At 38.9% G+C, this 14,781-nt stretch overlaps 1 protein-coding gene across 1 annotated transcript in view; it reads right to left on the reverse strand.

Annotated features, from left to right (window-relative positions):
- The window catches only part of USP6NL (USP6 N-terminal like), a 180,403-nt gene that overhangs the window by 138,667 nt on the left and 26,955 nt on the right, over positions 1–14,781 (reverse strand). The window lies entirely within an intron of this gene.

A 14,781-nucleotide genomic window follows, 5' to 3' on the forward strand; every position in this document is an offset into this window, starting at 1 on the left:
CTTGTGAATATGCTGTGTGCCAGTTGTCTGTGTATGTGTACACATACATACACACATTTATACGCATTCTCACATTTGCTTCCTCTCCCCAAAGATCATTCTGAATCCTGGAACGCACATTGTGAAAGTACACATACCTGTGGGGTTACTCTGGCACGGGCAGTCTTAAAAGAATTAATTTCCAGACCCTTAACTTCCATATGTACTTGTCGCTAAAGCTGACCTGCCTGAGAAGATGCCTGCAGCAGGGGTTCTCCACTTCCGCGTCCCTTTACTCAATCACCTCTACCCCACGTTACAAAACAGAAAACAAAAAATAAAAACAAGGTCCGCCCTGATCCATCTTACTACAGCACAGTGCTCAAGGGCTGAAAACATGAGAGATGGCAGAGGAATACAACCCAACAACTCCTTTCATCAGGGCAAAGTAACATCAGCCCATTCCACTTATTAAGATAGGAATTTCTAATAAAAGACTCATTTAAAGTGAATAATTATTCACCAAAATTTATCATATATCTGTTATTTTGACAAATGGCACAGGATAAGCCTCTGTGAGGAGAGCAGAGTGGATGTATGATTTCAGAAAAACAAGTAGATACAATCTCTGGCTACTCAGGAATGGCCTGTTCATTTTTTAAATGGATGACTTTGGGTATCAAACCACCGTTATTCAAACCTCACTAGATACACTTATAAGAGGGATGTAATCGTTTTCTTTAATACTTGTCCTCATTGGGCCCCTGGCACAAAGAACTGCTTTAATCTCAGACCTCAGTTCTTATCATTGGTCCATGCCATGGCCCACTTTTATTTATTCACTCAATATTTCTTTTTAATAATAAACACCACAAAGCACCACTCAAACAAAAACTAGGGCCTTAACAATAATCTACATTTAACTACAGTCCCCCCCAACCACCAACCCATTCCCCTGCTTCATCCCAAACTAACAAACATCCTTAATCCAGTAGTTAACCATTCCCTTGATTTCCTTTATATCTCTCTATCCATCTATCATTACCTCCCCCTCTCTCTCTCTCTCTCACACACACACACACACACACACACACACACACACACACGCCACACATCTTTGTGTTGCTGTTTGGGGTATCACATATTTTGTGTTATCTTTGAGGAATTATATTTTTTCTTACATATTGACACCAGTGGTTCTCAATCTTCACTATACATTGAAATTAAAAGTTTTAAAGGGGTGCCTGGGTGGCTCAGTCAGTTGAGTGTCCAACTTCGGCTTAGGTCATGATCTTGCATTCATGGGTTCGAGCCCTGCCTCAGGCTCTGTGCTGACAGCTCAGAGCCGTGAGCCTACTTTGGATCCTGTGCCTCCCTCTCTCTCTCTGCCTCTCCCCTGCTCACACTCTGCCTCTTAAATCAATCAATCAATCAATCAATAAATCAACAAAACGTTAAAAAGATTTAAAAAAATAAATAAAAGTTTTAAAAAATTTTAAAAATCTGGTTTCTGAGTCCATCTACAGGGATTTGGACTTCACTGTACAGGGGTGTAGCATAAGCATCACAAATTTTAAAGGTTCCCTCAAACAATCCTAACATTCAAGGACCACTGCTATAGAAGAATGACCTAGGAAAAGTTAATGTGTACAAGTACACATGAAACGTACAAAAATCATGATTCCACTATTTCAGTGTGTTTATCACATGCATACACACACACACGGAGAAAGACGTATATGCACAAAGAAAAAAACATCAAAATGTTACCAGCAATTTTTCCTCTGAAAAGTGACGCTACATATTAATTTTTATTATCTCCTTTTTGCTATACTTTTCTGAGATACATTTAACTATTTAAAGAAAGGAATTGGGGCGCCTGGGTGGCTCAGTAGGTTGAGCATCTGACTCTTGATTTGGATTAGGTCATGATCCCAGGGTCATGGGATTGAGCCCCGCATCAGGCTCCGTACTGAGCATGGAGGCTTCTTAGGATTCTCTGCCTCCCTCCCTCTGCCCCTTTCCAATGTGCATGTGTGTGCACACGCATGTGCACTCTCACTCATATATAAAAAAAAAGAAAAGAATTATATTTTGGTTTTTAAATATTCCATATCACCTCACCAGAAAGGATACACAGATGGTACATTAGCACGTGAAAAGAGGTTCAACATCATATGTCCTCAGGCAATTTCAAGTTAAGATAACAAGACACCCCTACACACCTATTAGAATGGCTAAAAGGCAGAACGCTGACAACACCAAATGCTGGCAAGGATGTATGGACGGAGCAACAGGAACTCTCATTAACTGCCAGTGGGAACACAAGGTGGGAATGCAAAATGGTACAGCCACCTTGGAAAAAACAATCTGGTGGTTTGTTACAAAACTAAACAAGCCCTTACCATTTTATGCTGCAATTGTATTATTCCTTGTTATTCACCCAAATGAGTTAAAAACTTACAAAAACCTGTACATGAACGTTTACAGTTTTATTTGCAATTGCCAAAGCCTGGAAGCAATCCTTTGTTTTTCAGTGCATGAATGGATAGACAAATTGCTCCGATCCAGGTTACAGAATATTGTTCAGCAATAAAAGGAAATGAGCTATCAAGCCACCAAAAAAAAAAAAAAAAAAAGGAGGCACCTTAAATCCTTAAATGTTAAGTAAAGGAAGCCAATCTGAAAAGGCTACATAGTATAAGATTCTAATCATATGCCATTCTGGAAAAGGCAAACCTATGGAGACAGCAGAGTGATCCTTTGCTGCCTCAAATCCTTTGATTTGAGAAGAGAGGGGGAAGGATGAATAGGCAGTCGCACAGGGAACTTCTAAGGCAGTGAAACTACTCTATACGCTACTGTAACAGTAGATACATGTCATTATACATTTGTCAAAACCCATAATATGTACAACACAAAGAGTGATCCTTAATGTAAACTTTAGTTAACAATAATGCATTGATATTGGCTCATCAACTGCAGTAAGTGAACCACAAAAATGCAAGATGTTAATAACAGGAAACCAGGAAGGTGGGAGTATTCTAAGGGGGCTTAAGGGAACTCCCAGGACTTTCCACTCAACTTTTCTGTAAATCTAAAAGTGTTCTAAAAGAGTCTTTTAGGAAAGACTGGGTGGTTCAGCTGGTTGAGCATCTGACTCTTGAGTTTGGCTCAGGTCATGATCCTGGGGTCATGGGATTGAGGCCCCTGAGTGTGGAACCTGTTTAAGAGTCTATCTCCCCATCTGCCCCCCTCACCCATTCGTGCTCTCCCACTCTCTCTAAAAAAATAAATAGAAGACAGGCTTTTAAAATAAAGAAAATCTGTATTTAATATATACTTCATCTATATCCTACTCTTTAGACTTTATCTGAAATAATACAAAAATAGGGCACGTGGGTGGCTCAGTCGGTTGAGCGTCCGACTTCGGCTCAGGTTATGATCTCACAGTCTGTGAGTTCGAGCCCCATATCGGGCTCTGTGCTGATGGCTCAGAGCCTGGAGCCTGCTTCCGATTCTGTGTCTCCCTCTCTCTCTGCCCCTTCCCTGCTCATGCTCTGTCTCTCTCTCTGTCTCAAAAATAAATAAAAACATTAAGAAAAAAAAATTTTTTTTTTTAAAGAAATAATACAAAAATAAATCCAAAAAGTAAAGAGTTTAACTGAAGAGAGTGCTTAAAACAAAAACAGTAATTGTCTATATGTGGGAGATCCAATGTGGTTTGGTAGACCACAAATGGAACAGGTGCCCTTACAATGGACTGCCTGCATGAGGATGTGGAGAAAGAGGATCTCTTTTGCACTGCTGGAGGGAATGCAAACTGGTGCAGCCACTCTGGAAAACAGTATGGAGGTTCCTCAAAAAATTAAAAATAGAACTACCCTACGACCCAGCAATTGCACTACTAGATGTCTATCCAAGGGATACAGGGATGCTGTTTCAAAGGGGCTCATGCACCCCAATGTTTATAGCAGTACTATCAACAATAGCTAAAATATGGAAAGAGCGCAAATGTCCAGATGGATGAATGGATAAAGAAGATGTGGTATGTATGTATACACACACACACACACACACACACACACACACACAATGGAGTATTACTTGGTAATCAAAAAGAATGAAATCTTGCCATTTGCAACTACGTGGATGGAACTGGAGGGTATTATGCTAAGTGAAATTAGTCATTTAGAGAAAGACAAAAATCATATGACTTCACTCATAGGAGGACTTTAAGAGACAAAACAGATGAACATCAGGGAAGGGAAACAAAAATAATATAAAAATAGGGAGGGGGACAAAGCATAAAAGATTCTTAAATACAGAGAACAGGGTTGCAGGAGGAGGCATGGGCTAAATGGGGTAGGGGCATTAAGGAATCTACTCCTGAAATCACTGCTGCACTATAGGCTAACTAACTTGGATGACAGATAGATAGATAGATAGATAGATAGATAGATAGATAGATAGATAGATAGATAGATAGATAGAGTAACTTGGATGATAGATAGATAGATAGATAGATAGATAGATAGATAGATAAATACTTTAAAAAATAAACACTTAAAAAAAAACAAAACAAGGGACTGCCTGCACACACCTGTGTGCTAGTTCTTTTCAAGAGAAAAATTCTTACTTTATTCTTGTTTTCTTTGTTTGTATTTTTGTTATCGACGGCCAAACTCACTAATCTCACTCTTCTTCCCCATTACTTCCCAATCAAGCATTCCCAGAGTACGGCACAGGGAGGAAGCCTGGGAGAAAACAGAGCAAGATAACACCAAAGCAGCGCGATGGGCTGTCGCGCTCTACCGCACACCTACTGGGACACTCCAATTTACACCATTTTCCTTTCTCCACATCAAAATACAAAGTGAGGGGCACCCGGGTGGCTCAGTCAGTTAAGCATTCAACTCTTGATTTAAACTCAGGTCATGATCTCACAGTTCATGAGTGTGAACCCCACATCAGGCTCTGCGATGACGGCGTGGAGCCTGCTTGGGATTCTTGCTCTCTGTCCCTCCCCTGCTCTCACGTACGTGCACACGCTCTCTCTCTCTCAAAAATAAATTAACATTTAAAAAATAAAGAAAAATAAAAAAACTTTCTTAAGTCTCTATTTCCTTCCCTTTATCAATATACATCTTTAACAGTTTTCTTATTACAAAAATAATGCATGGTCACTGTAGAAAATAAGTATATGAAAATAAGCCGAGAGAAAATAAAATCTTAGGCCTACCACACAGAGATGAGCATTGCTAACAACCTTTTAGACCTACCCGTGCACTTTTTTGATTTTACAAAAATGAGGTAACATACATACATTTTTGGAATGGAGATGTTTACACACTTTAAAATACTTCATCAACATCTTTTTTATAAAATAAATACAGACAAGGATATTTGTACTGTGCTTTGTCCAAAAATTTTTTTGATCATATGAATAACAGGCCAGCATCTTTTCATTCTTGGCAATGATTTAGATTTTTTTCTATGCACTTTTCAGAAAACTGTTTTGGCTTTCCTGGAAATATATTTTAGAATAAAGCTACTGTCAGTTTTTTCAGAACATGTAGATAAATGAGAAAAAAAAAAACATGTGAGAGGCCACGCTTGTTGTGACAAAAACAATCTGTAAATATTCAAGATGTCAACTGGCCACAAACAGAAAACAGCTTCTGAATATTAAACTATAAACCCATTTCTGACTGGTCTCCTCTTGGGTTAATCAACTTAAGATACTTCACTTCTCTGTTATTCTATTTAGATTTTATGGGCCGGGGGGGGGATATAAACACTGTGTTTTACAATTTTGAAAAGGAAGCTCAACAAACTCATCAATATGGAATAAAATGTATGTCAATTATAAAAATAAAAGTTGTTGGCTTTTGTCCACATACCTTTTCCTGTACCAAATATTGATAATATTTTCTGTCCAAATAGTGCTCAGGTGTTTATAGTAATTCCTAATAATTCATACGGGGTATTTACAAATGAACAATGTCGAGCTCATCACCGATCTTTGCAGATTTCTTTCACAGAAAAAGTTAGACAAAATAAAAAAGACAGAAAGGTAAAGTGTCCTGAATTTGCAGAATGTGGAAAGAGCCAACAGAATATGTGTCCTTCTTCCACATAACGCAAAGCACAGTAGATGGTAGTAATTGTTTACAAACAGAAGTACCTGTGATGTAATTAAGTTAGCAGTTCTTTTAAACCCAGTTTTAAAGCTATTTTATCAAAAGGCAATTCACTTTGCTTGTAACAGGCAGCCAAGAAACTTCTGTAGCTTGCTGGAAGCTTCTGTACTTTCTGTGGCTCAGCAGAAACTGCCATAAATATGTGCAAAGTACAATTCACAAACATGGGGAATGAAAATACATTACCCCAGCTTATCTTCACAACACTAGAAATTCTTACCGTACTGACTTACATCATAAGTTCACTTTAAAGGCAGTAAAATTTTGCTCATCCATACAGAGTATTAAACACCTCGTACATTCTACTAGGTACAATGCCAGGTGCTGGTATTATAAGAGTGATCATCTCCTTCAGTTCTACCAAAAGAAATTAACATTAAACACATAATTACACAATTAATTACTGAATTACAACTGAAATAACCCCTGCAAGTAGTTACAGGATGACAGGAGAGTGTCCTTAAGTGGAAAAATGGTAGGAATTAAAGGCTATACACAACACATTATAACTGAACGCTGTATTCCAATTTCTGAATTACATTTTGAATTTTTTTTTAATGTTTTACTTATTTTTTTTTTGACAGAAAGAGAGAGAGTATGAGCAGAGGAGGGGCAGAGAGAGGCGGGGGACAGAAGATCCAAAGCTGGCTCTGAGCCGACAGCAGGAAGCCGGAGACAGGGCTTGAACCCACGAACCGTGAGATCATGACCTGAGCCAAAGTCAGATACTCAACCAACTGAGCCACCCAGTGCCCCAACATTGTGATTTTTAAAGAAAGCTTCCCTTTATGGAGAAATGACTCTTCTGGCTTTCCAAAGCCACATGCAGATGGACACACAAAAAGAGAAAGCAAAGACACTTTCTAGTCATAATGAGGAAACTTAAATATGAATCTACTTCTAAAACCAAGGACTCAAAGAAAACACAGCATCCAAGCAATCTGACCCACTCCAGATTCTATCTAACAAAGCTGTCAAATAACATTAGTTTTTAAAATTTCATTACCATAAAAAATACATTAAAAAGCAGTTAAATCTTGGAGTAAGTCAATTCAATTTGGATGAATCACAATTCAATAGATATTCACATTTAAGATCAAATGTCCATATGCACACATACGAATATATACAAAATATAAAGACATAGACATTTCCATAAAATTCACAAAAGTGCTTATGTATATAAACATAGAAGTAAGTCCCTCTAACATTCAAAAAGATCTTTCTGGAGTTTCCATAATACAAAACCTGTAATTCACCATAACACATTAATTTTAACAGAAAGTAAGACCAACAGAGTCCCTGACAGACTAATATATCAGGCAAAATTGATCTTTGATACCTTTTATTCTCCATTCTTCCTCTTTCTGAAACCTTTTTCTCCCTCTGCCTTTTTTTTAAATTTTTTTTAATGTTTATTTATTTTTGAGACAGAGAGAGACAGAGTGCAAGTGGGGGAGGGGCAGAGAGAGAGGGAGACACAGAATCTGAAACAGGCTCCAGGCTCTGAGCTGTCAGCACAGAGCCCAACGCGGGGCTCGAACCCACAAACCGTGAGATCATGACCTGAGCCGAAGTCAGACGCTCAACCGACTGAGCCACCCAGGCGCCCTCTCCCTCTGCCTTTTATGTATACTATGTATTATCTCTCTGCTACCCATAACAAAATGACCCATGTCCCAAAAGAAACATATAAAATTTCTGTATATACATTAAAAAACTACATCCCTTCATAATACATTTTTGGAGATGCAAAAGCGTCATCCAAAGTTAAAATCTGTGGTTTTCCAATAAGCATTTTGGAAGAAAGGACTATTTTAAAAGGATATGATACAAGAAAAAATGTAAACAGTGAAAAAAGTTACCCTAATAACGAGATAGCACCTCAACACCCATTAGAATGGCTTGGCTGCTATCAAAAAAAAAAAAAACAAAAAAACCCACCCAAACAGAAAATAACAAGTGTGGACCGGGACGTGGGGAGGCACTGGAGCCCTTGAGCAATGTAAAACGGTGCAGCCGCTGTGGAAAACCACAGGCAGTTCCTCAGAAGATTAAGCACAGAACAGAATTACCCTACGATCCAGCAATTCCACTTCTGGGCATCTGCTCAAGAGAACCGAAAGGTGAGCCTCGGACAGATACTCCAACACCTGTGTTCGCAGCAGCGCTGCTCACCCTGGCCAAAAGGTGGCAGCAACCCAAGCTGGCCAGTACCGTCCAAACAACGAAACAGTACTCAGTCTTTTAAAGGAAATTCTGGGACACCTGGGTGGCTCAGTTGGTTGAACATCCAATTTTGGCTCAGGTCATGATCTCACAGGTCGTGAGTTTGAGCCCCAGTCAGGCTCATTGCTGTCAGCGCAGAGCCCGCTTCAGATCCTCTGTCCCCCTCTCTCTAGCTCTCCCCTGCTCACATTCGTCCTCTCGCTCGCTGTCCCCTTTTCTCTCCCTTTCTCAAACCTAAACAAATGTTAAAAATATGTAAATTACATATTGTTATATATTATCATATATTATATATCACCATATATATTATATTTTATACACATTTAGATAGATATATATATATATATATTTTTTTTTTTTTTTTTTTTTTAAGGAAGGAAATTCTGGCACTTGCTAGAGCATGGGTGAACTGTGACGACATTATGCTGAGTGAAATGGACCAGTCACAAATACACAAACACTGCATGAACCCAATTACATGAGGCACCTAGAGAAGTTAAATTCATAGAAGCAGAAAACAGAGTGGTGGGTGCCCAGGGCTAGAGGAAGAGAAATGAGAAGTTGCTTAATAAGTACAGAGTGTGAATTTTTCAACATAAAGGTTCTGGAGACTGGTTGCATAACAATGAACATATACTTAAAGCTACTGAACTGGACACTCAAAAATGGTTTAGGATGGTAAATCTTACGTTATCTGTATTTTACCACAATCTGGGGGAAAAAGCTATCCTGTCAAAAAATTAAATATATGCAACTAAAAGCAACCTTTTTTTAATGTTTATTTTTGAGGGGGGGTGGGGAGAGAGAGAGAGAGAGAGAGAGAGAGAGAGAGAGCAGGAGTTGAGGCAGGGCAGAGAGAGAGGGAGACACAGAATCCGAAGCAGGCTCCAGGCTCTGAGCTGTCAGCACAGAGCCTGAAGTGGGGGCTTGAACCCACGAACTGTGAGATCATGACCTGAGCCAAAGTCGGATGCTTAACCAACTGAGCCACCCAGGCACCCCTAAAAGCAACTTATAATGCTATTTTGAGCCTACTAAACTGGCCACAGTGAAATATATTCCTGTATACCAACTACCAGAGTAACCGTAAGTTAGTTAAGTACAGTCTTTTAAGAAAGACAGGCAGACCATGTGGATGGAACTGGAGAGTGTGATGCTAAGTGAAGTAAGTCCTACAGAGAAAGACAGATACCATATGTTTTCACTTTTATGTGGATCCCAAGAAACTTAACAGAAGACCATGGGGGAGGGGAAGGGGGGAAAAGAAAGGTTACAGAGAGGGAAGGAGGCAAACCATAAGACACTCTTAAAAAGTGAGAATAAACTGAGGGCTGATGGGCATTGAGGAGGGCACCTGTTGGGATGAGTTCTAGGTGTTGTATGGAAACCAATTTGACAAAAAATTTCATGCAAAAAAAAAAAAAAAAAGATAGGCAGACATAGGCAAAAAGATTTCAGTCTATGAATCTAGCCTAAGGAATTCATTCTACTTCCCTTTATTAAAGAAAAGGGTCAAATTCACCAGTGATATTCATTCTGCAAATGTTTTTAAAAAACTGAACCATCCTAAAAATAGGAAAATGGTTAAATAAGTTACTATGCATCATTACCTTTAAGGAATATGATAATTATAAATTTGAATTATGAAAAACAATTACAGAAATAGGATAACTGCCTAAACACAACTCAACGTTAGAAATCCAAATATAAAACTGCATATACATTATGAATCAAGTTATATAAAAACATACATTTTTAGAAGTTTATTTATTTATTTTTAAAATAATCTCTACACCCAACATGCGGCTTAAACCCACAACCCTGAGATCAGAGTCACACACTTCTGACTGAGCCAGCCAGGTGCCCCAAGAATGTATATTATGTGGACAAGAGTACAGGGTCATATGCAAAAACGCAAATGGCTGCTTTAATGTAATGGGGTTACCACGACTTTTTCTCCCCATTTCCAAAATGTATGCATTTTAACGTTATGATTATACTTTAAAAATAAGGAAAAAGGGACTGGAAAGATTAAAAAGACAGACCAGTTTTGATGAAATTAGGTAAAATAAAAAATAAAATGGAGGCAACACTGGGGTGTTTATCTAAGCTAAAACTACAAATTTAACCTCCTCCCACCACTTATTTATACCAATGCTGAATTTTCCTTCATTTCTTAATCTTAATCTCCACCTCTCAACTCCAGGCCTTCATCCATTTTGTTCCTTCTGTTTAGAAACCCCTCCCTCCCCCTCTTCACTTAGCCAGACCTCAGCTGGAAGCCAGACCTCAGCTGGAACGTGATCTCCTAACTGCAGTCTTCCCGCCCTCCCAGCAGCTCGGTCCCCTTGTTCCTGCAGACTCCCACATTTCCCTTTTTGTATTAAAAACACTGCTACATCTGTCTTTCCCACTAGTTCTGTGCTCCGAGAGGCCAAGGGCCATGCTTGTCTTGTTCTGATCTATGTGCCCAAAGACCAACCTAGCAGCAGTATACTTGGAGGTACTCATCAGTATCTGTTAATACTAAAGACATAATGATTATTCAAAATAATACATTCCCTTCCTTAAAATTTGTTTTACAATCAGATTCAAACACCCTAACTTTTAAAATACTTGAAGAAATCAACTTATAGCATCATGTGTCTCAAAGTTGCCTAAAAAGTGAGATTTGAGTCTCTTATACTTTGCAATATTCCAAATTAATTTTCTAGCTTTCACTACACCTTGCAATTATTAAACTTTTAAGAGACATTACTATAGATGGTAAGTATCCTGACATTTCACATTAAAATCTAATAAAACCCATAAATCTCTAAAACCTAACAAGAATCCGTCTTGATATGTTCATTTATTCTATTTTTGGCTAAAAAAAGTTTATTAGGACAAAGACAAAGAGGCACCAGCTTTTAAGAAAAGCTAATCCTTAGTGAAGCAATCTCAACTAATACATAAAGAGCTACAGCTGGTTGATTGCTAGGAAACAAATCCAATAGTGCTATACCTCATCCCTTAAAAACACTTGTTCGGGGCGCCTGGGTGGCTCAGTCGGTTGAGCGTCCGACTTCAGCCCGGGTCACGATCTCGCGGTCCGTGAGTTCGAGCCCCGCGTCGGGCTCTGGGCTGATGGCTCAGAGCCTGGAGCCTGCTTCCGATTCTGTGTCTCCCTCTCTCTCTGCCCCTCCCCCATTCATGCTCTCTCTGTCTCAAAAATAAATAAACGTTAAAAAAAAATTAAAAAAAAAAAAAAATTTGTTCAACAGCACCTTGAGATTTTGTCAACATAATTTAAAATGGGAATTGGGCAGAAAGAAATCTCTCCTGATAAAAGCTGAATGTTGTCTCCTTTCAAGGTCACCTCATTCTAGAAAATATCTCATGCCATTTTTCCCTCAAGCCTACGTAATAAAAGCCAAACAGAAACCAGTAAACCAGAGCAATAAATCCTGTTCTTATGCAAGAGATATGAATCCTATTTCAATTAAGGAAGAAACGGGAAATTTTCCTGTTGAAAAGCTAAATAGGAAAAAGTAAAGAGATCACCATGCAGTCTTCCTTTCTCTTGCAGACAAGCTTCCTGGAGGAATGTCCCCAAACCACCACACCCGTTAGGAGGGACTCCACTACTGGAACCCACCGACAACCTGAATCTGGGGGCTACTCTACAAAACAGTGGGGCTGCAGTTTTTCAAGACACCAATCTCATGAAAGATAAAGAACACCTGAGGCCCCGGGTTCAAGGAGACCTCGGAGACCTGATAACTGAACGCAGCTGGTGGGTAACGCCTGGATGGACCCTGCAACTGGGGGCAAATCTGCACTCCGGGACATTACTGGGAAACAGAACCGTGGAACAAGAACTTTAGACTAGATAAACATAATTTACCTACTTGGTAATTTCACTGTGGTTATGAAAGAAAATATTCTTATTCTTCGCAACTGCACACTGAAGACAAATGTGTGGAGGAGTGTGAGATACATGCAACTACTCTCAAATGGTTCCAAAACAAATAAACAGTATGTATTTTATAAAACATATTTTCAGAAATAAAAAAAAAATAAAGGATTGAACTTAATGAAAAAATAAAGTTGGGCTAGTCGGGAAGCAGAGGTAGAATTTCACCTCTTGAGAAGATACACACGCTAATCAAAGGAAGAAATCAGAAGGAAAACTTTGCCGATCTCAACACTGTTATTTTCCACCAGAATCCAGCTCAGCACTGAGTCAGAAAAGCACATCTCTTCAGTGAGACCAAAACTTCTGATGGCTAACAATTCTGACAACACATTTTAGGGGAAAAGAATAAAGACTCCACTTTTGTAATACAAATCAAACACTTTAAAGTGATTTAAGTACAGAGTTACTTCTACTAAGGAATCCTTTGAGATCTAAGTTCCTCTCAACAAAGTCAGTTTGGGTACTGAGAAAGTTGGAGTAGGGTCTTTCTCCTGTCCTGGACAGAATTCCCCACACACATCAGTAAACACACCTACAGGTACATGTAAGTACAAAGTTCCCATAAACCGTTTAAGGCTGATTTGGGCAAAAAACAAACAAACAAAAACAAAATCACAGTGGCCCTACTGACTCCATGTGGGGCAACCTGGACCAAGACCACGGCAATGGAAAAGCACGTTTCCTTAGGAGAGTCTAAGTGACGAGATTTCCCCTTAGTTAGCAGTAAAGAAACCCTCTTTTAAATAGCTTCTAGGCTATTCTGATGGTAGCATCAAAAACAACATTTTTGATAATAAAGCATGCCAATGAAATGCATCTTAGTGATCATGATTTAACAGCCTGTATCAATCATTTAGCATATAAAGCCGTGTTGATGCAGTCAAAGCAACAAACTGAAGGTTTGAAAATCAAATTCAAAATCTGTGGTACCATAACTGTCACAAGTAAACAAGTCTGCAATGTTCCTCCAATGCTGTAAGACCTAGCCCCTCCTTTCCTAATCTAGAACACTTCACACTTCATCTACATAAAGAAAATAACAGGGGCACCTGGGTGGCTGGCTCAGTCGGTTAAGCATCCGACTTAGGGCTCAGGTCACATCTCCCAGTTTGCAAGTTCGAGCCCCGCATCGGGCTCTCTGCTGACATCTCAGAGCCTGGAGCCTGCTTTGGATTCTGTGTCTCCCTCTCTCTGCTCCTCCCCCACTCATGCCCGCGCGCTCTCTCTCTCTCTCTCTCTCTCAGAAACAAAGAAACTTAAAAAAAAAAAGAGAATAACAAAAAGTTATTACCTAAAGAAAATAAACAAGACCAATTACTGTGAATTTATATAAAAACTTAATGTGTACCTGTTTGTTTTCTCAAATTTCTTTTAAGTTACAATCAATCAAACCTATTCCACGTCACTCCGCATGAGAACATAACACGGTTAACCAGGGAGAACATCAAACACAGTGCTTTACTGGAGAGTGCTGAAATCTTTACTGACACATCCTTGTAACTTCCATTACTATTCCATTCTTCTAGAATCTGAGACAGGCAACTATTTTTTAAAAGACACTGTGACTGCCAATACTCCACAATTTAATACAAACGTGTAGGAGTGTAGATTAGTGTCTTACTGAAATCTTTTCACGTTCCATTGTTTAAAGCTTAATTAACACATGAATATTCCAAATGTGTGAGTGGGAAAGAAAACCGGTCTGATTCCAGGGTACCTAGGTGATGCCAGCAGAAGTCAGCTTCTGAATTCAGGGCAAAAAATAGCACTCTACAATCAAGTGCCTGCACATGACCACTATCTCTGAACATGAATTTAATAACTAACCTATGACTCAGTGTGCTTGAAGTAGGAGAGGGGAGACTGGGGAAAGGGGAAGACCTGGGAAGATATTCTCACTCTGTTCCTGACCATTTCTAACCAACAGCTTTAAAGAGAGGCTAGAAAGAATTACTTTCATAGTCACCTTGTCCATCTCGAAAAGAGAAAAAGGCATTGTAATATTAAAACACTATTTTAGATCAATTTTGAGGGAGAAAGATAGAGGCCTGGAAATTTTTAATATCAATTTCACACTTGTGGAAAATGAGGAGACAACTGTATAATGACATCCATCATACAAACTGACAGGCTCAAATTCCCTTAATAGAAAATGTCTATTTGTGTTTGAGCCAAAATGTGATAATACATAGCTGTCCAGACACTATCAAAAAAAAACCAAAAAACTGAATGTTAATATATGCAGATTTATTAGTCAGACTACATAACAAGTATCACTTGCTTGTGTTAATTACAGTCAAAGTAAGACACTTTGCCATCTTTCCTCCATATAGAATTCACCTGTATCTCCAAATTTTAAAATTCAGACTTCAGCCTTTACACTCAGGGGAGTTTTGCACCAGCATGAGCTCT

Source organism: Panthera onca, chromosome B4 (assembly GCF_046562875.1).
Source record: "Panthera onca isolate mPanOnc1 chromosome B4, mPanOnc1 haplotype 2, whole genome shotgun sequence".
NCBI classification, from domain to species: Eukaryota; Metazoa; Chordata; class Mammalia; order Carnivora; family Felidae; genus Panthera; species Panthera onca.